General features: G+C 46.4%; 1 protein-coding gene across 7 annotated transcripts in view; it reads right to left on the minus strand.

Annotated features, from left to right (window-relative positions):
- The window catches only part of PRRC2C (proline rich coiled-coil 2C), a 1565218-nt gene extending 1537647 nt beyond the window's left edge, over positions 1-27571 (minus strand). For all 7 annotated transcript variants that reach the window (XM_069641251.1, XM_069641250.1, XM_069641252.1 and 4 more), the window contains exon 1: positions 27437-27571. The gene's annotated coding sequence lies outside the window, so the exon portion shown is untranslated. The remainder of the gene's footprint in view (positions 1-27436) is intronic.
- Between the last annotated feature and the right edge of the window lie 196 nt (positions 27572-27767).

Raw genomic sequence — 27767 nt, forward strand, 5'->3', positions numbered from 1 at the left:
CCGTGGCAACAACAAGATGGCAAAGAGACCCTGGGCGGTGAAGAAAGCTGCTGAGGGGCAAGCTGCTGAGGGGGAAAAAAGGACAACCGGAGAGCCACGCGTATATATATATATAAACAGTTGTGGCAGTGCAGGAGCACATTTCTTTCAACCAGAGAGTTTAGAAAGACTTGCTTTTTGCCATACTGTAATCTATAGTGAAGAAAAGACATTTGTTTAGATCAAGAAAGAAAGACTTGCCATATTCCAACCAGTGTTGTGGAAAAAACTATCTGCTTTGCCTTCCCGAAATTCTAGGAGAGACTGCCTGTTAGTTATATTCCAACCAGGGTTGTGGAAGAGACCGTTTTGCGATCCTCAAGGAACGTATTAAGCAAAAGACATGTGCATTGCCTTTAAGAGACTGTCCTTGAAAAAGAACCTTTGGAACAATGTTCCTGAAGTGATCCAGGGGAATCCAACCAACCCCTGGACACAAAGTTTGTTTTGGTGGAAGTTATATGTTCTTCCATGTTTTTGTTGAACTGAAGTTTGAAATATTTACCTAGAACTTTTAGATTGTTTATGTTAGTGTGAGGGTCAGATTTAGTTTGACACAAGGTGAGCCTGCTTTAGTTTTATAGGAAGGGGCTTTTGTTAGGATAGGGAAAGTTAGGCCTTTATCCAAACCCATTTCTTTTAATAAAATGAAATATGTTGAGAATATCACCACTGTCCGCCTCTCAATTCTGTCCCACTCTCAGCCCACTCTAGGATGCCTCATGACCTGGCCTTTCAATGACTTGGGAACGAATACTTGCTCCATTTAATGGTTCCTGACCCCGAGCGCTTGGTGACGGACAAGTCGCTTCCTTGCCCTGCAAGCTGTTTTTACTACACTGCTCCTGGTCACCTTGAGTTTCATCATTACATTTTCTTGTCTTTCAGCCATCCACACCAATCAAAATGCTAGATTGAATTGCATTTACCTACATACTGTGAGGGATCGAGAGTAAGGCTCGGACACAGTGGCATTTTCATTGTTTATCAAAATTTTATTATCAAAAGAAAAAAAAAAAAGAGGGGTTGGAGAAATCCTACCTATACCCGACTCCAAGAGGGTTTTCCCATCCTCAACAAAACTAAAACGTCTGTCAGGATGTCTAAAGCAAAGAGTTCCTAAGCTGACCCTCACACACTAAATTCAATTTAACGTGAAATGGGGACCGACTTGGCTGAACACCTGCAGCTTCCTTCCAAAGTTCCAAATCTAAAGTCTTGAAGGTGCAGAAAAGAAAAATGAATAAGGTTCCAGTAGAGAAGGGCCGGCCTTACCTTCCCCTAGAGTCTTTCTGGTTATTTGAAGGGCCACCTCATACATTCCACACCCCCAAAGGGGAGGGCTCTTCCCTTGAGTTTTCTTCGTTTACACAACACTTTACAGTTCTTTCTCTGAAAGCCTGATGCCTTTTTCAGAAAGGGGTGTGTTTCTTCTCTTTTGGTCCAGGATTAAAAAAAAAATGGGGGTGGGTTTCTTCCCCAGTTTTCAGAGCACTTTCTGGGGTTCTCTGCCCAGTTTCTCCAATGCCCATTTTACTCTCCTGCTAGGGCTTTATTTCACTACTTGGTGTGGGTCCCAGACTCTCTATGCCTGGTTTAGGCTCCTGCCAGGGTTGCATCCCCTCAATATTAGAGCAAATCCCAGGTTCACACACTTCATTAGCATTCTGGTAATTCTATAGATCTTTCATGTGTCGGGCCAACAACCCTTCTCCAACTGTGTAAATGTCACACAGCATGTGTGGCCTTTTGCCCTTTACGAACAGCATGCAGCAAAAGCCATAAAGCGCCCCGGTATGGCCATGTCCTTCTCTGGCAGCTCTGGCACCCATCATGTTTTGCTGTTCCCTTTGCTGTCCACAAACACGTCTCAGCGACTTCTAGGTTCCCACCTGGTCTGCTCCTTCGCTCAGAAGCTTGTGCTGCTCAAGATGGCAGCATGGCTAACAATCTTCTGCCCGACTTGTCCCACCAGCTTCTTCGCTCCAGTCTGCAGCTCACTTTCCTCCTGCGGCCCAACCAGCGCCAGGAGGACTGTTTCCTGGCCATACGAGGGGCAGATAGTGATGAGCTTGCATCACTGCTGGCCTGCATAACAATCGCAGTGCTAAACTGACCGATTATGTTGCCTGCACACCTAATGCCTAGTGCTGTTACCAGCATAGCCAATTGCATTGTCAATCTGACTCACTCTAGTACCTCACCCTCACATGCAAGAAACTATGGTGCCAGATTTACCCTTTGGTGTTGACTGCATACCTTACATACCTGAACTACTGCACAGTGCTACTTGGACACCTATTGCACTGCTACATTGGGGTCACTGCATGTCCCATAAATACCCCCCACTACATAATTAGACAGACTCACTGGATTGCCGAATACATAGTGCAGCGCTAGATTGACCCTTTGTGTTACCCACACCATATGCATGGCTAGATTGCCAACCTGTGTCATGCACATACCAATTGTCTAATGCAATTAGCTCAGTTACCTGCTTTGCAACTGCACTGCTAGGTGACTTTGTATTACCTACAGCACAGACCGCTTAAACCTATTAATGACTTGCTGTATAGTAGGATTGATGCATTGTCGTAGCTACATTGCAACTGCATAGCTAGTCCGACTCATTGCGCTACCTGCCTCCCCTGGTCAGAACAAAGCCCGATTAATTTCAGTTATTTCCTGCACACCTAATGCATGCTAGAGTTAACTCATTGTGGAACTCACTAGTGGAGCACACTTTGAGGACCTGTGGCAAAATAAAAGATCTTACTTTACACCAGTCAGTATGTCAAACTATTCCACATTAGACACTCAATGGTCATATTGCAGCTTGCTGGATATTGACTATGTGATCTAGGCATGCCTGGGTTTACTTTGATTTTGCAACCGTGTCCGGTTAAAGCATTGATAATTAGTCAAAAATGGATCCTGTTATCCATTTATGTACATTAAGTTTCTAAGCTTCAACCCAATGGTGTGAAAGGTTTGGCAGCCCAGGCTCTGGTGTCGAGGAGCATTTTGAGGCGTATGGAAAATGAACACTGTCCATAACAGTTATAGACTAGTCTTCTGATAGTCTGGCATGGAGTTGGTAAAGGTCAAAACATAGGATGGGGTCTGTGCAAAATTGGATGTGTCCATGGGAAGAAAAGGCTTGCTGGACTGAAGCACTGTGCTACAAGGTTAACCCAAACCCTTTAAAATTTCTGCTGACCTTGGTATCGGACTACAATGAAAAGTCAAGTTATCCAGAATAATGCATTTACACAGGCTTATCTGCACACACACTACCATATTGCATGCAAATGTTTTACTCAATTGGTTGTTATGCCTGCAGACTTGATTGAAATTATGTTTTTTGATATCTTACAATCGGTTTATATATTTCACTTTTTGGGAGATGCCTGATGTGCTCAATTTAAGCCTTATCTCTAATAGGTTCATACAGCACTTGGTTAAATCATTTATTTTTCCCCACAATTTCTTATACAAAAGCAACACATACATAATGGACTTTTTGCCCTAAGCAGCCAACTTTTCTAAACCTTTAAAACACGCGGTCTATCAAAGCAGTGACCCAGAAAAGCATGCCTTCACTATACTTGGGATAGCCCGAATAAATCTCGTGCTCCTCATGCATCCAGACAATACATTTACATTATTTTCATTGCTCAACTCACACACCCTCAGTTCAAGCTCCCTTCAACCACTCCTTCCCTCGTTTCCATACCTTGTCATCTCTAATGCCCTATTTTAATGATCCCCCGTAGTATAAGGTCTGGTGATCCCTTGGTGGGGATACAATACACCTGAACTCCCGGACATGGATAGATGCTTTGATACCACTATGGGGTTATTCAGTGCAGTATAGAAGCAATAATAAATTATAGGAAATAAGAAATTTGAGGAAGTGATGAGGACAATTAAACGCTACAGACTTTGGACATATGGGCTCGTTTTTTTACATTCTGGACAGGATAGAGGGGCAACTGCATTGTAGCCTGGTGCCTGTGGTCACTCTGGCTGTTGCAGCAGCAACAGAGCAAGCACATCCCCCGAAGGGGGTGCGGGAGGGGAACGGGGGGTTTGCAGCCACGTAACCCAATGTTGAGCCTCAAAATATATGAGGAAATTGGTATGCTTTAAGTATAGTTAGCTTAGCGACTGCAGACTCCTAGGTCATATAGATTTACAAATGGCTTGCATCCATTTCCATGCGTGTCTAAATAGCAAACCATAGGCAATGGCCTGTAGGCCTTTCTGCATACTTTCCTAGCATTGTTGTGTAATGAAATAGATTAGTGAGTGGCTGCATTAAGAGGTGCAGAAGAACTTCAATAACTCATACACGGTTATGCGTATCAATATAATTCTGCATCAGTTTGCAGCCAAGCATTGCTTAGTGCCCCTTTAAGTCCAAACACCTATTCACATTCAAACTCCATCACAGGTGTGAGCTGATGACCCACTCTGCATGGGATCATCTATCCTAACCCCAACTCAAATCCTAATTTATTTACTTATTCTAGCCACAATTCAAACCAATAAACTAATGCAAACTTGAAGCTGGTCACCCAGATATATAACACCGGCAATTGCCTCTCCTGATGGCACTTCATAAGTGGGGATTAAGTGGGGATTCTTGTATTCTATGCATTCTATGGGGAAATTGTGTTCCAAGGTATCCCAGAGGAGAATACCTAAAAAGCAAATTAATGTTACTGTCTTCATGAGTCAACCTAGTTTTCAATTTAAAAAAATACATAAATATCATGCCACCAAGTTCCGGGTCAAGTTATTTTCTCTTGGATCTGATAGCTAAATTATGTTTCTCAAACTGCAGTTCTGATAGGATTTTAAAATGTTTTAAGGGCTGGCATCCTGCTAATCTAACTTGCATATAAGATGCATCAGGCCTAAAAGTGCATGTGCCACCACTCGTGGGATAGTTAGTAATCAATGACTCTTGGAAAGCAGGACATTGTGTGCTGTATGTTCGTGGAGAGTTCAGGGGGCGGGGGTGGCTTTGTACGCCTAACTAGTACCCTCCTCCCCTGCAGAATGAGATCCATTAGACTTCAAATATCTCTTAGAAGTGCCCTTTATTCTTTTTCAGACTGTTCATAAAACAGAGGTATCACATGGGTATGGTCTGGGGAGTCAAAAGTAGTTCCACTAACTGTTGGTGTCAAGCTAGCCAGGCTCTCCTACACTACAAGCAGGAAATAAATGGCTTCCAACTATTTCAATCTCTGTGCTACTCTAGTAGCACTCCAGGAGTTCTTGATGGCACAGCCCAGTGCTCTTTAGCCCATAGGTCTAGCCTAGAAGATCCCAATTGGCTTGACACAGATCGCTACAATGAGATACTTTTGTCTCCCGAGGTCAACTGGTGCCAAAAAAATAAGATTCAAATCATACCTATCCAACATGTGTGTGCTTGGGGATGCATATAAATGTATTGTGGCACATTGAGGCCAAAGGCCCACATCGAGTGCTTTTCATTCCTGTGTTCTTTCTTCATTCCGATGCCTGCCGGGCTGCTATGAAGCTCCACTGGACCCAACCACTCTCAGCCAAAGTAAGGCTGGCTATTGTGTATTTCTTGGAGCCTGACGCACGGTTTTTGGCATTGTTTTCTCACCAGGATTTCAGCATTTTAACTCTTGCTTTCTCTCTGGGTGGCTTGGCCCAGACTCACTCTCCCATTTGACCTGTCTAGATAGGCCAATCAGCATAACCGGGGGGCGTGGCTTGGCAACCATGGAGTAGGCTGTGACTCCAGAGGGCTCCGTGATCCGACAGATGATCCGTGGAAGCGTATGCTGCCAGTATGCAGATTGAAGTCCCAAAATAGCACCAAAGGTGTGTGAAGACGGAGAGACCATGGCATGACCATCAAGTGGTAAATTGTGCTACAAGAAGAGAAGATTAGACACTTTGAATCTCGGGTCGCAAGCCGTGGCAACAACAAGATGGCAAAGAGACCCTGGGCGGTGAAGAAAGCTGCTGAGGGGCAAGCTGCTGAGGGGGAAAAAAGGACAACCGGAGAGCCACGCGTATATATATATATATATAAACAGTTGTGGCAGTGCAGGAGCGCAGGGGCGCAGGACCCCCCCCCCCCCCCCCCCCCCCCCCCCCCCCCCCCCCCCCCCCCCCCCCCCCCCCCCCCCCCCCCCCCCGAGTGGTCGGAAAAGCGGGACATGAATGCCCGCGGAAGGCAGCGGACAAGATAGCCTGAGCGAGGTGGCCGATCGGGCTCAGAGACTCGTTGCGAAGTGCACTGAACGGACGCATCTTGTGCAAAGACTGACCCGACACTGGGAGCAGCGGGGTCGCCCCCCACAGATAGTGAAGCACCCTCCCCCTGGCACTGCGAGCAGTTGCACAGAGCACGTCGTGACGGGCAGAGCGAGAAGTAAAGGCATCGTCGAGTCTGGGACCAGCGGTTATATTATGATGCACGCAGGAAGCCAGACGCACAAGCGGTAGGCTTAATATGCAGCAATAAGCGAAAGCGAGCACATTGCTTGGACAAGACGAGCGCATATGTCTAAGGAGCTGGTTATGTGACCCGCGGGGAACAGAGTTCGCAATTAATATGCGGCTGCAAGGGACTTGGCAGACGCGTACTGGAGCATGAGAAATTGCTGGGGGGGCTTGGCTAACCACAACAGTCCCCCACCACCCCAACGCAGAGTACGGCTGCTGCATGGCAAACGGCCATCACAAAACTGAAGGCCTCATGGGGACTTAGATGGCAGATCTGAGGACTGCGCTTGAAACGAAGATATATGCTGTGGAAATAGAAGTCAACCTGTTGAGGCAAGCTGTGAGAGTGCTTGCGGAGAGAACTAGTGGCCTAGAGAGCGCAGTGAAAATCAACACAGACATTAGCACAAACAATGACAAGGAAGCAACAGGTAGCAAACCTGGAAAACCGAGCAGAAGAAGCTGAGGGGAGAGCAAGACGCAATAACATACGCGTGGTCGGCCTACCGGAAGGGGAAGAAGGCCAAGACCCCATGGACTATGTGGAGAATATGATTATACAAGAAATAGGAGCAGGCAAGCGCTCACAGGGGTTTGCAGTCGAACATGCGCATAGGGTCCTGATGAGGAAACCGCAGCCCAGAGAACACAATCCCCCCGCCCCCCACCCCGCGCCAAGGATTATAGCAAAGATCCTGAATTACAGGGACAGAGAGAAGATCTTGAATCACTTCTGGAGGGGAGGGACAATAACAAGAGCGTCTGCGACCATCACTGCATACCCCAATTACACCATGATGGTGCAGAGACAGCGCTACAGCTATGTGGCGATCAAGAGACGACTGCGTACAGCCGGATTTAAATACATGCTTTTGTATCCTGCAAAACTCAAGATTTTCCACAAAGGCAAGGTGTATTTTTGTGACACCACAGGGGGCCGCTGCAGCTTGGCTGGACGCAAATGGCTGCCCGGAACAAGATGAGGAGCGAGGCCGAGATGAACACGATAAGTGATTATATAGCCAAGCATGATAAGGGGCTGGCGGGGGGAGTCGGGAAGGGAGATAGTAAGGAAGATAATGATGGCAGGGCCAGTAGCCATAGTAATGAGACATTGAAACACGAGACATTTGAAAATGTAGGACTGGAATATAGACAGTGTAATTCAATATGGGCGGCTTTAGGCGCGCTTGACTTAATCAACAAAAAGGAGCAATGGGACGGAGACACCCTACCCCCGGGAATTAGAAAAGAAGGAACGCCAATAGGGCGATATCTCCCAGCTGAGCCGTGAATACGGCAATAGCCGAAAAAGGGCTAGATGCGTGGGTGCCTGAGATCCAGGGATGGAGCTGGGCAACAGTTGGGGAAGGGAGGGAGGAAGAGGGAGTTGTTGGGGCGAGGAAGGGAAGGAGGGGAGTTGGGGAAGAGTTGGAGAGTGTGATGGGGTTGGGAACGGAGGGGGTGGGAGAGAGCAGGGTGAAGGGGAAGAGTTAACGGTTAAGGGAAGTTTGTATTGGGGAACAAGCCTATGTGAAAGAAGGGATGACCTGAGAGTTTGCCTGTACTTTCGGAGTGAGGATTGGGAACCGGATACATTATGGGGGACCTTAAGGTAATTACCTGGAATGTTAGAGGGCTCAATAGCTACTTAAAAAGGAACAGGGTAATGATGCATTTGCACAGGCAGAAAATAGACATAGCCTGGCTACAGGAGACTCACCTAACGCAAGAAAAACTGGAGGTGGTCCGGAAGAAGTGGAAAGTGGAGAGGGACTGTTGTGGGTGCAGCATATTCAGTTTATGCTAGAGGGCCGATTACCTGGGTCGCACCGAATGTGCTGTTTCAGTTGCTACACTCCACGGTTGAGCCAGATGGGAGGATGGTAATAACAAAGGGGTTGGTGGAAAACAAGGATGTATGTATTATAAATACATACGCCCCGAATCAGGATACGGCGGCATACTTCAGAACACTATATAGCAAACTTAGCGTGACCCTGGGAGTGGGGGGGTGATTTGGGGAGGAGACTAAGTGTGTGCTAGACCCGAAAATAGGTAGATCGGATACTAAACTAGACACACCAACCCCAGCTGCTAGGACGCTGCAGTCTCTTTTAGTGGATATTAGTATGGCGATACCGAAGAGCGAAGATACCGACATGGCGCCTCCGAGCGCAGGCGTTGAAAGATAACATTTAGGGAGGACATGAGAGAGGAAATAAGCTATTTTGAGACTAATACTGGTAGCTTGGAGTCGGCGGGAGTGCTCTGGGAAGCCTTTAAAGTAGTGGTAAGAGGGATAGTCATAGCTAAGTCCAAAGGGCTACAAGGTGGGATCTTAGCGGAACTGCAAGGAGCGGAAACAGAGCTAGAAGTAGCATTGAAAAGGGGAGGGAACACTAGAGAAGATAATGAAGCAATACTTAGGCTGCAGCAAAGATGCACGGGATATTGGGAGAGGTTGTGCAACCTCAACTATAAAAAATACATTAAGAGGCAGCATGCAGGGGGGGATAAACCTGGGAGAGTTCTGGCGTGGCTATACAAAAGTGAGAATCCCAGACTAACAATCAGGACGATAGTGAAAGAGGATGGAATTATAGCAGGCACTCTCTAGAGGGAGTGAATCAAGAGTTTGCAGACTATTACCGTATCCTGTATGGAGATGCGGAAGAGTGTGACAGCAAGGAAATAAGCGAAATACTAGAGGATATAGGATTGCCGCAGATTAGCGCAGAGGAGCTAGATGCACCGATCACGCTAGAGGAATTGGAAGAAGTGGTGAGGCAGTTACCGACTAGTAAGACTCCGGGGTCTGACGGACTCCCCAGCACATTTTAGAAGACGTATAAAAATGAGGTACTGCCCACGCTCTTAGAGATGCTAAATGAGGCATATGAAGTCGGAAGACTACCAGAGTCCCATAGAGAAGCGGTCATCATACCGCTCCCCAAACCAAACAAGCTAGGCTGTGAGCTCCTACAGACCCCTGTCAATGTTGAACCAGGACAGCAAAATATTGACGGCGGTCCTGGCAAATAGAATGAGGAGAGTCATTAACAAATTAATACACCCTGACCAAACTGGTTATGTCTCCAACAGGAACATATCTAACAATCTCAGACGGCTCCACCAAGTCATTGAATTTTTCAACGGGGAGACTGGTGAGATGGCAATAGTTTTGTTGGACGCAATAAAGGCTTTCGACTCGGTCAAATGGCCATGGCTGATCGCGACTCTGAGAAACTATGGAATAGGGCCAGGATATCTCAAATGGGCCAAATTACTATATAGTGCGCCGCAAGCTCGGGTGAGGACAGGTGGCAACTTAGTAGAGGCAGTAGGCAGGGATGCCCGTGGTCCCCCATGCTGTACATTTCAGCCTTAAAGCCTCTGGCAATATACCTGAGGCAGCAGTATGATACAATAGGCATCACCATAAAAGGGGAACCGGATCTAATTTCCTTGTACGCCGATTATATGCTTTGTATCTGCGCTACCCAGAAGAAAACCTCCAGTATGTACTGGAAGTGATGGCAGCGATTTGCAAGGCTTTCAGGCATAGCAGTGAACCCCAAAAAGTTGTGTATATTTCCACTGGGTAGTTAAAGGGATCCCGCTAGAGCAATTGCGATCCTTCAGATACCATGGGAGGTCAGCACGTTTCGATATCTTGGAATAGATATATACCATACGGTGGAAGAAGAGCATCAATATAACATTGAGAAAGCTATCCGGAATATTGAAAATAGTATGGAGGTTCTGGGTGAAGCTTCCCCTGGTGATGATGGGACGAGGGGCATTGCTTAAAAAGGGTGGTCCTGCCAAGACTGCTGGACTATTTTGGGAATATCCCATACTTGATACCTAGGCGATTCTTTGCCAAGATGAACAGCATATGCAGGCAATTCCCCTGGCAGGGGACAAGGCGCAGAGTGGCCCTTTGGAAGTTGCAAAACCCACACGAGAAGGGGGGTATAAAATACCAAGTTATGACATATACTACATGGCAAGGCAAGTCAACTGCAATATGTAGCTAAATGGCTTTCTGGGGAGCCGACCTCTGAATTCAGGCTGTTCCAACTGGATTGCGCCCCATTCTTCCTAAAAGAAATGATGTGGTTGCCTAGATCAGATATGGAGGGGCGCCCGAGAATGATGGCACTTGGGAGGGAGATATGGCGGAGAGCCTGTCAAATAATGGATAGCCCGTTCCCGTGTTCCCTGCAGGTTCCATTGGTCGCTCTGGCTGAAAAAGAAAAGCAACTAAGACTAATGATTAGGAAGCATTGGGAGCCGGTGGGAATAGAGACCATGGGTGATATTTGGCAGGAGGGGAGCATAAAGGATTTTGAGGGGCTGGTGGAGGAAACGGGGTTACATACGGGGCAGTATATCACATTATAGGGTAGTGCAGCGAATTAAAGAAACGTGGTCTGAAGTAATACTGGCAGATGAGCCGGATGCCGCCACAGAAACAATATAGGATGTAGCAGAGGGGGGGACACGAAATTAGCTGCTGATGACTCAAGTGGTGCAACTTAGACAAGACTGGGAAGAAGAAGTGGGGGCCCCAATGAGTGATGGGATGTGGGAGCGTGTCCAGGGAGATCACAAAAAAGTGTCAAGAAATGCTTGATTACAACAGATACAACTATATATCACTCACAGGGCATATATGACGCCTAAAAGAACAGCAAAATGTAAGAATGCAGGATGACGACAATCGTGCCCCAAATGTGATGAAGAAAATGCCGGAATGGTACACATGTTTTGGTCATGCCCAATAATAAAGATTTTGGGGAGAAATAGCACATAAAATGGAAGACAAAGGAATTAAAATAGAGGTAGATACAGTGTGGGCTTGCCTAATAGGAGGGTTCCCCAGACCACGTAAATTTAAGCACGCAAGTAAATTGAAAAACCTGGCGTACGTACTAGCAAGGAGGAAAATTGCAATGGGGTGGAAAGCATGTCACAGACCAAGAATAGAAGGGTGGTGGAAGGATCTACAGAAATGGGCAGAGGCAGAAACTGTAGTATGGCAAGAGGCAAGTAATGTCGAGGGGGGGAAAGGGGGGAGAGAGGTGGCTGGAACCTTGATAGCTTGGAAACAACTACTAGCTCAATTATTTGGACCCACGCATGACAGGTCAAGTGACCAGGATCTAACAGAAACCACTGACGGGGAATCCCTACTGCAAGACGAAGAAACAGAACAGGAAGGAGAGTAGGCTCGGAAGGGTGGGTGGGAAGGGCAGGGAAACAGTGGACACAGATAAAGAGATGTGTATTTAATAATATAACATGCACTGTAAGTTTGTTTTGTGTTGGTTGTAGAAATAAAATCAATAAAAATGGTTTAACCAGGAGGCGGGAGCTGGCCCCAGACTGCAAAGGCCCACACTAAGGCCCTTGCAGGCTTCCTGTCCACTCGCTACAGGTACGTTAAACCCCCTCCCCCAGTCGGGGTTGGGCGGTGGGGGGGGGTGGTTGTGTGGGTGTGTTCCCCTTGGCCACCCCCGCCCCTCCACCGCAAGTCACCTGTGATGCTAGTTGTGCCACCCGCCACCTCTCCTGGTTGCATGTGATGCTGTGCGCCCCAAATCACCTGTGATGCTGTGTGCCCCCCACCACCTCTCCTGGCTGCCTGTGATGCTGTGTGCCCCCCCCCCAGTCGCCTGTGATGCTGAGCACCCCCCCACACCCCAGTCGCCTTTGATGCTGTGTGCCCCCCCCCCAGCCACCCCCCATTCCACTCTTCCAGCCCAATAGTGCCCTTTAATTTTATTTGGTGGTTGTTGGAAGGCTTTACAATGTGAAAAAGTAACAAAATGTTTACTGTTCTTTCTGCCATGTCAATAAATTGTGCTGTGGGGAGGGTGGGGTGGCAGGCCAGTACACAGGCCATGTCAAGAAAGGAAGGGAAGCCCTTTACACCAGTGTGGGAGTTCTACCAGTGAATGACGACTGTGGCAGCAGAGGGACCCAATTCCTGTTATCGGCCTCCTGTGCCAGTATTTTTGCTGGCAGACCTTAACCTACAACCTTGCTTTATGTAGTAGATATTTGCATGGGTCTTGGTTCCTTTTAGAATGTTTGCAGCGAAGTAAAGAATGCAGGCCCAACAGAACAGAAGAGAAGCTAGCACCATTCACTGGGACAAAATTGGTCACAGAACAAGAGAATCACCAAGGTGAATCGAAGCGCAGTCAACGAAGAATGACGGGCACCGGCGCTGCAGGAATATGAGAATATGCTTCCTTAAGTGGGCACAAAGGTCTCATGGAGAAGCCAGAGGGATCCGGCAAGCCTGCACATGAGCGCGAAAGCCACCTGGAGCAAAAAAGGGAGCAGAACCCCCCTCTCCCCCAAACCAATTTACCGGCAGAACCCGCCAAACAGGGCCCGCAGCACAAGTGTTCCCATGGGTCTCTTGTGCCACAAGGCTCAGTGCGCAACGAGCTCCCACAGAGGACGTAGGCAGGTTTTGCCACTTTTTCCAAGTCTCTTCTTTACACATAAATGCCACACGAGGACAGGACCAGATTGGCTAGGGACAGGGGATAATCCAAGGAGGAGAATAAAAGGGAGCAGCAGGCAGTTCAGGCTTTTCGGGTGCGGTCCAATGGGGAGGAAGACCAAGAAAATAGGAGGGAGCAGCGATGTGGAGGTGGTGAAGTATTGGCTATGGGGAAGGCGTTTCTGGGGAAGGGAGGAGTGAGTGGCAAGAAGAGTACTAGAATAAGACGAGAAGGAACAGGAGTGAATAATTCAAGTGAAGAACGGGTTATGTTATTCAGGTGTCTGCAATCAAGTAAACGTTCATAGCTCTTTACTAAGTCCCCGACATGAGCCCCCGATCCTCGCACACTACCATCAGCTCTCCAACGGACTACTCCTATTTTTTACATGTACGCTTACTCCACAAAGTGTCCTAACCGTATATACTTTATCATTATACTGCACATACTTTTACTCCATGCGGTTTTACACTAAATACTTATTTTCATTACACCACACCCCCTCGCCCCAAGCAACGGCTCTATGCTTTCACTACTCTTCACAAATTCCATATTTGGCCACTCTTCAATCTCAATGCACCACTCCACACTCCCTGGACCTTTTTAGGCAGTCCCTACTAGATTGTCCCTTTACTCCCCACTAGATTGTCCCTTTACGCCCCATCCTTCCTTTTTTTGCTCGGATCAGATCTTTTTTGATTTTCTTCGCACACTTACTTACTCTTCCCTGTCTTTGGCATATCTTTCACGGTTTGCTACTTTCTAACCTACTTCCACTTTTACCTCAAGGTATTATTAGCCAAGGCCCAATGTCTCCAGAAAGAGATTAACCTTGCAAATAATCGACCCAAAGCTTCATTTACAGCTATTAGAAAATGGCTCACACCCCATCTGTTCACAAGCCAGTCTTCCTGCATCTCAAAGGATGGCGAATGATTAAGAAAAGAAAAAAAAAAAAAAAAAAAAAAGTCTGAAGAATATATTGAAATCTAATTTGAGGTGACCTCGACAGCCATAAAATAGCATCCTAGTTTGTCAGAGGCTGCTACAGAGAACATAACCTCTGACAAACTAGAATGTACCCAAATTCACTGTTACCCCAGTCACAGCTGATCGCATTGAATCCTTGATCAACCAATTAAAACCCACTATGCATAACTATGAACCCCCACATCCCAGCCTATTTGGCCAAGAAGCATGCTCATGCTCTTAAACGAATTCAGCTCTTGGTGAATACCTCACTTGCCATTGGTTTTGTTCCTGCCGAACAAAACCAAAAACCTTCCCTGGATTAGAATGTATTAGCCAACTATCGGCCCATTGCGGGTCTCCAGTGGCCTGCAAAAATCGTGGAGAAGGTAGTTACCTCCCAATCGTGAGGTTTTTTGGAGGAAAATGACATTCTAGATCCCCATCAATCGAGATTCAGAGCAGGCCATGGGACCGAGACCGTATCTCCTTATCAGCATGCGGGTCATGCTTGATTTGTCGACAGCCTTTCGATACAGTGGATTTCAGCATACTTCAAACCAGACTGATCACCGGCAGAGAGGTCTGACCGACTCAGCCAGTGAATGGTTTACATCTTCTTTTCTGTCCAATTGTGTGCAACAGGTTAGGGCAGGCTCATAGCTGCCCGAACCCTGCCCATCAGTTGGGGAGTCCCGCAGGGCTCATCCTTGTCCCCAGTACGGTTTAATTTATACATAGGTTCATTAAATATATTTGCTCAATTCAATTTGTGTTACCATTCCTATGCGGACGGCACGCAAATATATGCACAACTGAGACAGCCAGTGGAGGCAGTCTAGCGCATTAAAAAGCACTGGGAAAATTCAAATCTGGATGCTGGACAATAAACTCCAATTAAAACCTAAAACAGAGTCTCTTTGGTCATAAAAAGAAACTGACCAATGTGTTGAACTCGGTACCCTGTCCACCCGTTTGGACTGGCATCTGACTACACACAGACAGTAAAGAATCTTGGTGTTATCTGGCAATCCAGCACGAGTTGCATTTTACAGGTAAATCAGGTAATGAAGGTCTGTTACTATCAGATGAAACTTCTCAAACCGCTACTCCCGCTCATTTCTGAGAAGGACCGTTAGTTCTAGCGTGGTGGGTTCTCTCGCAAACAGCTAGCTGGACTATGGTGATGACCCGTTAGCTGGCTTACCTAAATATCAACTTTGGCGGCTTCAAATCACAAAATCCTGCAGTGTGATTGATATTCTCATAGCCACGGAAGACATTGATAAGAGTCATGGAAGAGCCTTCACCGGCTTCCAGTGCAGGAGCAAATGCAGTTCAATTTGTTTTGCCTTGTTTTTAAGTGCAGTCACGGTTTCGCCCCAGTCTTTCCAACATCCAAAAGTGTAAGCCACCAGCCCTCTCGTGCAATGCGATCGATGGGGAAAGGCCTGCTGGTAATTCCCTCTTCTAGAGCTACCCCCTGGGGTGACAGTGAGCCTGGAACTCCCTTCCTCTACACCCATGTCAAAAACTCCCCAACTATCTTTCGGAAACATCTGAAAACTATGTGTAGTTCTCCGACTCATTTGGCAGTTGCTAGCATAGCACAAATCCATCGGCGCCTAGATGCAGTTCGCTGCCAGGTTCTTTTATGAGACATGCACGTTACAAATTCAAAAATCTAATCCAGTTTGCTCTCCCCAACCATGGGGGACACACCCGTGTATGGCCCTTCGCCCCCTCATTAATTCAACAATACTACTACCGTCCTGCTGTGGGGCATCCATCTCCCTTACACACATTTCTTCCTTCTTCCAATTTCCACCACAGACTGACGCTATTCGCACAGCCTCCATAACAGTCATCGGGGGCGTGGCCTGGCTGGAACCTAATGGAGGTCTAATCTGCAAAACTCTGCAACCCTGCGAAGCTTAACGGCCTGCAATGCATTGAAATAGCAGGTATGAAGCCCTGCTTTTGATGGATTTAAGTATCCGAACATCTCAGCCAGCTGTGAGCTTTGCGACCCCGGGGAGCATCAGATCATACCGAATTCTGCTCTGTTTGACTGGTGCTGGGTCATCGACTGGTATAGAAAATGGCTGCTGCAGCCCAGCACAGCACCAGAGGAGGTGCGCTGCTGTAACCGGAACGAAGGACGCTGGTATGCGGATTGAATGAGACCTCTGCCCGAGATGTGCCCTGTATATGGAGAGCTGCCGAACTTCCCTCGTGGTGGGCAACGCAACAGATTCCTAAGGCAGCGGCACCATCTGCAAGCTACGTACCCCGCGCCTGGAATGACAATGACCCTCCCTCATGGTTATCAGACACAGCAGCGAGTTCCGTGGGGGCGGCATCATCTGCTCCACGCACCTTGACTACAAGTAAGGGCTGAGCGCCAGCCGGCAGAGCTGGCGCTCAGCCACTCTCATTCCACTCTGGGGGCGGGGGAGTGAGCGAGAGCCCCGCTATGGGTGAGACATGTTCCCAGCATGCGCTGAACTAAATAGCTTGGAGACACATGGCTACGGCAGAGCAGGCCCTCTCTAACGAGCTACAACTCCCAAGACACCAAGAACTGGGTAGGGAGAGTTAGAACAGCCATGGGAGTTCTGTATGGGTTGAAGCAGCACTAGGAGACAGCCTTCACAGCAAGATTCGATACGGACCTGCACCTCCTCCAGCAGGGGGATTTACAGAACTACAGCAAGATCATCCACAAACTGTTGTGAAAGTACAGAGGACTTTGAAAATCACTCAGATGTTCATTGACAAATTACATGAGGCACAAAAAAAACTAATAGAGCGAACAGATTCCCCTAATAAGGACATGTTGGAATGGGGCCCTCCCTGGGACTATTTGGCATGCTGGGAGATTTCCCTGAAAGCTCTGCTTTAATAGGACGATCAGATCCAACATAAATCTAGAGGTAACAGCATCAATGAAGTCTTCCACCCCACCTCATCTGATAAATCCACAGCACATCCTCGGCTAGGAAATCTGATCTATGGTCGAGATGAAGGCAGGCAAAGCCAAAGAGAAAACAGGAGCCACTATTAGAGATATGCGCCAACACGGGAGGTATCCCCGGTGCAAAAAAATGAAGCCCAGCACGCCACGAAAGGGAGCATCTTGCGCCTATTCCAGTCCCTGCAAAAAGAGATGGCGTCAACAGCAAAAGACCTAAAAAGCTCTTTTCAAGAACTGTCACACACTGTACAGCAAAACAAATCTAAGTTAGAAGACTTGGAAACCGCCTTCTGTGAGCAAACGCAATCTCATGACCAACTTGAGCAAAGGGTGGCAGCCCTGGAATCCTACCGATATATGGCGGTAGAAAAAGATCCATTCCAAGAGACACCCGGAGACGAAACGGCAAATCTTACACTAGACTGCACACAGAGTATTCTCCAACTTTCAGATGAGACAAAATCTCGTTCCAGATGTCCTAGCCCAAGTTCATTTTTTCAAAACAAAGGATCTCCTCATTCAACAGAGCGTTGGGCGACCTATTTCGGGGATCAACTCTGCAGCAGTTCCAAGATCTCACACAGGGAACAATACAACGCTGCAGGCAAACTAAGCCATTAACCACTTGGCTTTAAGAAAAAAAGGTTCCGTTACAAATGGGGCTACCCGTTTCGAATCATATTCCAAATAGATGGATCCCAACACCAGTTCACATCACTCAGGGCGATGGTAGAAACCCTGAAAATCCCAGAAGCAGGCATACATGTGCCAGAAGAACAAGCATCAGAAGCCTCAGGACCCTCGTGGACACAATCGAAATCAAGGAAGAGTAAGCACCGCGACCGGAGTAGACGTTCAATCGATAAAAGAAGCAGAAGAGACGAAGAAGCACCAGACTGAACGTTGGGTTAAGAGATCCATCTAATTTAGCCCCTCTAGGAGGGGCACAGTGGCTTTAGGGGCTTGGATAGTATGAAGCCATGACACCAAGGAGCTACCCACCAATGGAAATAGTTCCAACGACAGCAGCAGGTTGATCATTCTGCAACCATCTATACTTACAAGGGCAATAGGAACATGTGCCCTCATTCAAGCGAGTGCTTGATGTGGTCCCTGCACACGGTTGTTTTAGTTAGGTCTTCCTTTAGTATTTTCCTTTTTTCTTTGTTGCATGGCTATATATACAGAAAAGTAGTAAGAAGCATCACCTAAGCAAGAATAGGAACATTGTACAATATTCTGATGAGGGTAGCAGGTTTTTTTTGCGGGGGCGTGGAGGTGAACCAGCCCGTATCAACGCAAATGGCTTCTATGTACAGGAATAACACACAGGGCACAGTTATTTCTCATGGCTGATATAAAAATGGTGTCAATAAATATCCAGGGGCTTAATACACTGAGGAAAAGGAAAGGAGTCCTCTCAAAACTAAAAGCTTAAGGCGGATATTGCTCTTCAAGAAACACATTTGTTCAGGCCAAGATGAGAGTAGGATGAGACGCTGATTCCCGCATCAGTACTTTGCCTACTCAGCTACCAAGAAGGAACATGTGCCCTCATTTAAGCAGGGCCATCCGAATAGTGAAATCCTTACATGTGAAAATGGTAAAAGACGCCCTATGCAGATATATAGGGGTTCTTTTACGAGTAGCAGGAACTTACCTTACAGTAGTATCAGTGTATGGCCCCAATCAACAACAAGCCCAATGTTATACTGACTTATTCCCCTCAAATAACAATTCCAGCAAGGGGAGCTAGTAATGGGTGGTGATTTTAATTGGTATTGGAGGGAGGAATGGATAGGTCAGGCCCAGAGACATCAGCAGAGGCGGCAAGAGCAGCTCCTCTCAAAAGAGCAATGGCCGACCTCAACCTGGTCGATACATGGTGAAACCTTCACCCTCAACATCGAGACTATTCCCATTTCTCGGATGCGTACTGCACTTATTCCAGCATTGATTATTTCCTAGCAGCTCATATCCTATTGCCCGGTATCTCATCAGCCACTACAGGAGCGGCTTTAGTATCGGACCATTCTCCTATCACAATACATTTATATGGATTTGGCCTGGGAGGGAGGAAGTCCATGTGATGGGGGCTAAATAAATCATTACTCACTGACTCAGTTGTGTGCTCCAACATTGCTGAATGGATCCCACAGTAATTTCAGGAAAGCCTCGCTGGGGGAAGGGCGGGTGGGGAGGGGAGGTTTTGGGGAGTGTCCATCTCAGGGGTGTGGAAGGCTTTCAAGCCCACATTACATGGAGAACTCATCAGTATAGCTATGGCATGCAAAAAGCCGTTATCCACTGAGAGACCAGGTCGAGGAGAGGGTGGCCAAGTGGGAATCTCAATACAAACATGACTGGGCCAGGAAAACATACCAGCAGCTACAGGTAGCCAGAGCCGAGCTGAAAGCATTGTGGGCGGGGGACATGTAGTATAAATTACTCTGTACTAAGCACTTCTACTTAGAACCTCCAATAAGGCGTCTTGCATGCTGGCCTGCAAACTCCAAGCACAGCAAAATAGTACGGTAATAGGTGCCCTACACGATAGTAATGTTAGAATCTGTATCTTCTTCAATTCAATGAATCTGAGAAAATACACATTCTAACATTAATATTCTGAGCTATTCACAGTGGACCCATCTGCGAGCCCATAACAGGAAGCCTTTATTCGGGAGGCATCAGTTCCCTTCCAGGCAATAAAGTACCTTGTTTATGCCCATGTTTTAGTAGCCTGTCATGGGGAGGGTCGCATTATGTCAATGGTCAAACGTTTCAGGATGTGAAAACGACATTGATTTTCTTGTAGTTTAATATGTCTGAGAATTTCCATGCTTATGCTTTCAGGTTGCTTCTATTTGTTTTTTTTTTGCAAGTAAAATAAATTTGAGCACTTTATAAGACATTACATCCACGCTTTATGAAAAGCTGCCCTAACAGTGGGGCACATTTAATGATTTAGGGACAAAATGGTGTACCATCATGCACATCTGCATTATCGTTGTGTTGGTCCAACCCAAGTGCCTTATCACTTGATTTGAAAAGGCAGATATATAGAGTCACTAGCCATTCACGTATAACTAGGGTGGAGGAAAGTGGGGTGGTGGGGGGTGGTCTACTGGGGCAGAACCAAAATGTATTTAATTAAAACAAAAACTTTTCACACACAAAAATATCAACAGCTTAAATTGAAATACATAGTACAGTAATAACCAAGCATAAAATCACAGAAATTCAATAACATTGTACAAATCATAGCAATATAGTACAGTCAGCAGATGGTGCAGTCAGAGTCCTAAAGTCACATTAAGAACCGCCAGCAGAGCAATTAGAGATACTTCATTGGCATTCAAAATGCGTATCCACAATCAGATGGCCAAGGCCCCAAACGAGGTATGCCCAAATCTTTCAAAACGAGATACAATCAACCCAGGTCATTCGACATAAATATTTTAGTGTTCCATTGTTCATAGAACAAAAGCGGCAGAATCTTCATCTTTTGGAATGTTAGTCTGGCTCCAAGGACATCTCACGTGATGGGTACTTCAATAAATAAGGTGCTAAAATGATCATCAAAACAGCTATGAGTTAATAAGACCTTCCAATCCCCATTAAACAGCTTTTGTTTTTCTTGGGTTGGTAGCCAATTCTACAATGGAGTAATAGATCTTCCAAAACAGTTCCTCACAATAATACCTCTAGGTCATCAGCATTGCTTGATTTCTTTAGCATTACTTCTTACAGTTTGGTACTTAGTGAGGCCTGCGGAAGGGAATTATTTGTGCATTAGTCTGTAAGACCCTACAATCGATCTGCGCTTCAAGAGAAAGCAAGCCCATTTTGTGTCTGAGACCGGCAATAGGGACCGAGTTGGGCAAAGAAAGTACTTTCCTCCAAACCATTGGGTCCAGTTTCTGCTAAACTATATTTTCGTGTTGCATCTCAACCCCAAAAATTAAACATGCGATTCGTTTTTGCTTGTAAAAACTTTAAAACTGGCAGAACAGAGCAACAACCAAATTTAAAAACCAAATAGATGTAAAATGAACGGCGGCTGCTAAAAATGATGTTTCAATATTCTTATACTGAATGGATTGCACACTCTTTGCAAGGATGCAAGTCCCCAGATACTTTAAACTACTTCTAGGGTGTGACCCTCAACCTTCCAAGAAACATTTTCCCTCTTAACTTTTCTACGTTTAATATTAAAATTTTAGATTTTGCAATATTCATGTGAATGTCAAGATTCAGCAAATACAAATTGAAACATTCCAATGATCTCTGTAGGTCCATTGGTGGTAAATCGTAGATCATATAATCTGCATAGTTTACATAATGTATCTTGATACGACCTATAGATGGAGGGGGTTTGTCCAGAACTTCTCCCAGCAGGTACTCATATCACAAATACAAATGTTAAATATAAAATAAATCAGGACACAGCCCTGCCGTAATCCACAATTTGTGCTAATCCATTTAGTACAGCCAACCTGTCTTTTTAGCCTAATTTAAATTCTTGTGCCTTGATGAAGTGCTAATCATATACTAACCAAGTAGTAGGGTATCCATAGAACAGCATTTTCTTCCAAAGATTTGCTCTGTCAACACAGTGTAACGCTCACCTGATTCCCACGGAGGCGCAGGTCTGGCTTCGAGTGCTGATGCTTCTTCAATGGTGAAGCGCAGGACTCTGAAGATGGACAGGAAGGGCCCTCTACTCTGGCTTCTCCGGCTCGCAGGAATATTCCCCTGTGCGTGAAAAGGGAATATTACCTACTGATTGAGTTATGCTCAAGCCTCCCACTCTCTTCCAACCCTCCACGATACCCTTCCACGATTCCCCTTGAAGTCTCACCTTAGGGTCAGGAAGGATGGGCTCTCCATCCTGCTTCTGATGCAGGGGCGCGTTGAAACCCAGTTACTTCACTGGATTGAGGATTGTTGGGAGTTCAGGTAAGGCTCTGTAAAAGTTCTGTTGCAAGTTCAAAAGTCCAAGCTTAATAATAATGTTCATTGTCTTTTGCAGCAAGCGCTAATGCTTACGTCTTTTTTCCCCTTAGGGGCCGGGGTTCGGAATGCCGGAGATATAGCGCCGACCCGAAGTGAAACGTGCAGTTCCAGTTCCAGTAAATGGCAGGTTAGTTCTGGATGAGCGCTCGGGAACTGTCTTTGCATACACTCATTCAATGTCTTTGTCTTTTTTCCCCTTAGGGGCCGGGGTCCGGAAAATGCCTGGAAGCGGCAAGACCCGAAATGAAATGGGAATGACCCAACAGGTAAGTCCTATTCCCTTCCTTCTCTCACCTCTTATTCTCGTCTTTTTCTCTAGGCTCTGGGAAGTGGCTGTGTATCCGGATGATCGCTGCTGAAGATGGAGGAACGCAGGAAAGGTGAGTGAAATGCAGCGCTGCAGGGATCGTAACAAAGTGCTTTTAAAATGATGTCTTCCCTTTCAGGATCGTCGGTGAGGTCTCAGTGGTGCAGATTTAACTGGTAGGTCTATTGTCTCCCTTTGCAGGTGACCCAGGATGCTGACAGGCGTGGCTGAAGTCCAGATGCAGGAGCTGACACGGTGAGCGTCCAGCTGCGAGGAGCAGAACAACGCGAAGCGCGAGTTGCTGATCGGTGTGGTTTAAATAGCTTTGGAAGAAGTTCCAAGTGTGTATCCTTCCTCTGATCAGGTATGTATCCTTCCCCGACCACACCCGGGTGGAAAGTAGTCCCACAGGTAAAGTAGTTCCATTCAGGCCTCAAGAGGGCCTGGATGTGGCAGCATAGTCTGCATCAGGTAAGTGCACATTAAAACACTTGAACACATGTCTAGCTTTATGAGCCTGGTGCCTAAGGCGCCAGGACAGAGGTCCAACATGAGCCTGGCGCCTAAGGCGCCAGGACTGCGTCCAAAGGGCCCCAGCTTGGGCCTGCTGGCACTCCCCTGGGGGAAATGATGCCCGCCTCTGGGGTTGCTGGGTCGGACCTAGCTCCTTGGAGGTAGGCATCATGACACACAGTCGAATGCTTCTGATTGTCAAGGAATGCCAGGTAGATCAACCCCGGCACCCCTGACTTTTTATCTAGTCGTGTGACAGTAATGCTGTTCAGAGCCGTCACCACTCCCTTCTTAAAACCGTAATGATACAAGTCTGGCTGCCCAACCTGGTAGTTCAGTTAAAAGTATGTTAGCAAAAATCCTATTTGTGGAGTCCAACAATGAACACGGATAAAGAGCAAAACCAACACTGCTGCCTTCCATGAGGACGGAATCATTGGGAGTTATTTTTCTGAATAAACAAAGCAGAAACCTAGACCAAAGATTCAAGAAGCAAAATGTATTTCATCCCCTGCTGCCAGACACTGAAGATGCTTGGGTGGTCCAGAGAAGTTTGCAAAAAATAAAATAAATTAAACTATTGTATATGCCCTGTTGTGATGTGTTAGGGACTACATACCGGCTGGGAGCTACAAGAAGCTCTTATCCTGGGCCACACCTGGGCATCCCTCTGCCTTGCAGCCCCTGCGGCCAAGGACCCTGAGGCAAAGGGCGGCTCCTGCATTGGCGGCTCCAAGATGTGTCTGCAGGTGTCCGAAGAGGAAGCTAGCAGCCAACAGACACCAACAAAACTAAGTGTGGCATGTAGAGCAATTACTCTACTCCAGAAAGCCATCACCACTCTACCTTACTTCTCCATAACGCAGACTGCCATAGATTTACATCATGCATACTTAGAGAGATGTGTGACCACCAGCATAAATCCATCCCTGGCTGGACTGTAAATGTTGCATTGCACTACACACTAACATACTAGCCAATGCTAACTAGCGCTACACCTATAGAGAATGGTTAAGATTAGCCTACGTCACCAATAGACGGGTGTAATAATGTTAGCATGTACCAAACTCAGATGGAATTCTCAACTTTAGCCTGCGTCATATCTAGACAGGATTGTTAATGTTAGCTAGCATGTGCCACACTTAGATGAAACTGTGAATGATGACAAGTGCAACACCTGAATGGAATCATGATCACTAGTCTTCCTCACATCTAGACGGAATATTGAAATTGCCAAGCGCCACACTCAGATGGAATGGTGACAAGCATCACACCTAGACATAATTGAAGGGACAGCAAGGTCAACTAACCAATCCACTAACAATTTCATCCATCTGCAACAAACCGCACATAAACTTGCACAACAGCACACAACGACTACCGACCGTAAAACACCCCAAGCCCAGCCAACGGACCCACCGGACTGAGGCTGCCAACAGCACATCACTGCTCTCTTGCACTTTTCCAGCTTATTCCCACTAACTCACACCCCACCCCCACTTTCAGAGCCGCCAGAGACTCTGGTTGCGATAGTGAGCGGTACAAATATCCTTTAACATTATCATGCGATTTCCCCACATCCATATTGAGCGGTTCATCAGAACACAACGCATGCAATCAGTGATGTGCTCTGCTGGTAAAAAAAGATTTCACTGCGAGAGATCAATGTGCATGCAGTGCTTTTTTCAGAGTCGCCCCGACAGCCACGGAGGTGAAGAAATAGCAGAAGAGCTTCCTACCAGGGGGATCTCTTACATACAAATCAACATCCCCCATTCCATTCGGGAGATACTAGACCAGTCATGATTTAAGTTTGCAATCGGAGACTTGTAGTTTCCCCAAACCCCAGAATGCAGCGTTCAAACCAAGGCTAGACTGGTACCTCTGGAATGGGGTTACATTGTAATGTATGCTCTTATGCATTTCCCTCACCTCCATGTCTGTACGGCTCAGCAGAACATAATGCATGCAATCAGCAATCCTTTCCCTCTGAAATCTTCGTTTCAATGGTCTCTGCTTGTTCCCGATTTGCAATTCAATATGCAATGATATGCTAGTTTATTTATAAAGCACCTATACACATTGTGTTTCAAAGCGCTTCAAGGCAAGGGAGGGAACAAGGGAAAATATGACATTCTTACAAGCCATGAACAGTAAGGATGTGAAATTAACTATTATACTTGGCCTGACGACATTTCAGATAGTGCAAGAGCTAAAATATAGATAAGGAAGGGAGGGGGAGAGTGGGAAGGAAATAGAAACAGACAGGCGACTACCGTACTAGGCCCGACGACATTTCTGGTAGAGCTGGAGAAAAACAAAAAAGGTGAGGGAGAGGGGTGCAGAAAGCAAGGGGAGGAACAAAACAACCGACTATCGTACTAGGCCCGACATTTCAGATGGTGCTGGAGGGGGGGGGGAGCAGTAAGGGGATGGGAGAGCGACAGACGAGGTTGCTATCATACTAGATCCAGAGACAATTCTGATAGAGTAAGTGCATAGAAGAAAGTAAGGGGAGCAGATAGGAAAAAGAGATGAGAGAACAGAAAGTAACCAATCAAAAAGAGTGGAGAAGTAAGAGGGGAGAGCAAATACAATTGCAGAAGTCAGTAGTAACACATAATGTTGCAAGCCAGGATACAAGATGAAGAAGGGAACAGCATGATTCAGGGCCACCACGAGTACAAGATGCAAAGGAAGTTGAGCATGAGAGTTGAGGAACGGTGATGCACTGTGAATTAAGGAAGTCCATAAAAGTAAAATCCAGCATTGGCCACAAGATGGTGAAACCAGAATGCATCAGGACAGACTCCTGTGTGCTGGAAGGGTTTTACATGCATGTGAATCATATTTTGAACAGGAAAGTGAGGTATGTGGCAGAAGTATGTGGTTGGGCTAGTTCCTTACTCAATTTGGCCTATAGATGGGTTCCCTTTTCTGGCAACCCTGACGCCAATCTCCTCTGGTCAGATAGCAGGAAGGAGGGATGATTACAAGATGAAGTTGGGTTGATCTGAGAGGATGCAAAAGTTGATAGATCTGAATTATCTGCAAAATGTTAAGGTACAAACCCATGGATGGATCTGTAGACCAGACAGTGTAGGTTAAAAGGGTTATATGACAGACAGCCATTGCAAAGCATGTCTAAAGTCAGAGAGAAGTGAATTTAAGGAGATGAAAGGAGGAAAATAGCTGCATTCGGTGCAAATTGAAGTTTTTGCAGAAGATGGTTATCAATACCTACGTATAATGCATTAGCATGGTCCAAATGAGAATTGACCATTGTACCAACCATTTTAGCATGATCTGAATTGTGTAGGTAAGGAAGGGTGCATCCCAGCAACCGGAGGCTGAACAAAATTAGTTTAACAACTGCATTGATTTGTGCAGTCCGCCTCAAATCAGGCTCCCATATTGTTCCAGGTTTAGTGCTCTTGTTGGCAAAAGGTAGTGGGGAGACGGAACAGGAAGTGAGATGAAGAGCAGTGGGAAATATTATTCAGTAAGTGCTTGGGACCCAAGAGCACAAATTCAGCGTTTTTAGGGCTTAAGTGAAGATAAAAAAAATGTATGCTCCTGGTCCTGTGCCTACCACACCTGAATCAAAAGTACTGATAATTAGCGACATTGACATAAACATTTAACATACTCATTCACTAACACATCAGAGGAAAACATGTAAGGTTTACAGTACACTGAATACATTGGTCCAAAAGCTTTTTTTTTATTAAAAGAGGCAAATACTGCGACAAACACTAGGTATCCGAGGATTGCATAGCCAACAAGTTCTGGGAGTCATGTCAACGGGGCCTGGGTGTGCTAATCTGTTGGGCCAACAAGACCAAAATATTTCTGACCCATAGTTTTAAACCACCCACCATTGTTTCAAGAGGGAAGGGAAAGAAAAAAAATAAGACAGTAGGTCACTACTTTCAGAAATGACTACAATTAAGCCTGGGAGAGAAAGAAACAAAATGAACTGAAACCCCAGTAGTTCTCAGAGGCGTAAACGCACTATCAGAAGCACCTTGCTTCTGAACGATATTCCACATAGTAACGACTCCAATACGGTCCAGGCATGGAAGATAACACAAACCATGTGGAGGTTACGGGGAGAACCCCCATGCGATGTGAATGAATGTCAGTGACAAGGCGGCATTAACATAATGACATTAGAGAAAAGGGCATCAGGATGCAGCATGAGATGAATATGAGGGATACAAGCAAGACATGTTAAGTAAAGGTGCGTACGTACGGTTCCAGTCCCTATTCCTTTTGATCATAATACTCGCAGTTTGACATGAGAGCTGTCCAGACAATTGCGACTTCAACACATCCATAGCCATTCAATAACGATGGGCAAAGGGTGGGTGCGGTTATGAAAAGGGTGGAGTAAAGTGGGTAGAGTAGATGATGGTAGAGCGGATACATTTATTAAAGAGGGTGTCTGATAAAAACGCGTTTGATAAGCAAGAAGATGGGGTGTCACTGTCTCAGTGGACCTCATCTCCAGTGGGTACCATGCTTTCCAAAGACGAGGCGCTGATTTCTACTGGATCCACATCTCACCTCCGTGCACTGGCTCACCTGATCTAGGGCCCCTGCTATGTCGCGGTCCTCCGACTCCTCCACACAAGGCCTGGTCCCCCACTACACCAACCGCCGCCCGAGAGACACAACCAGCGAGACAGAAGGGAGAGAAAGATGGCCGCCCGCCAACCGCCGGCGAGGGACGTCACGTCACCGCGCTCCTAGTGTAGCTGGCAAAACAGAGAAAAGACAACCTGGCTAATGCACCGCTGAGTTTCTAAACACACACGGACATTTTAGAGAGGAGGCGACTGGAACGGACACGAATGTGTGTGCTTCACGATCACCACAATTGTTCAAGTGGCTTTTTTTTTCCTGCAACTCAACT

The sequence above is a fragment of the Ambystoma mexicanum genome, chromosome 1q, assembly GCF_040938575.1.
Source record: "Ambystoma mexicanum isolate Mex_15411 chromosome 1q, UKY_AmexF1_1, whole genome shotgun sequence".
Classification (NCBI taxonomy): Eukaryota; Metazoa; Chordata; class Amphibia; order Caudata; family Ambystomatidae; genus Ambystoma; species Ambystoma mexicanum.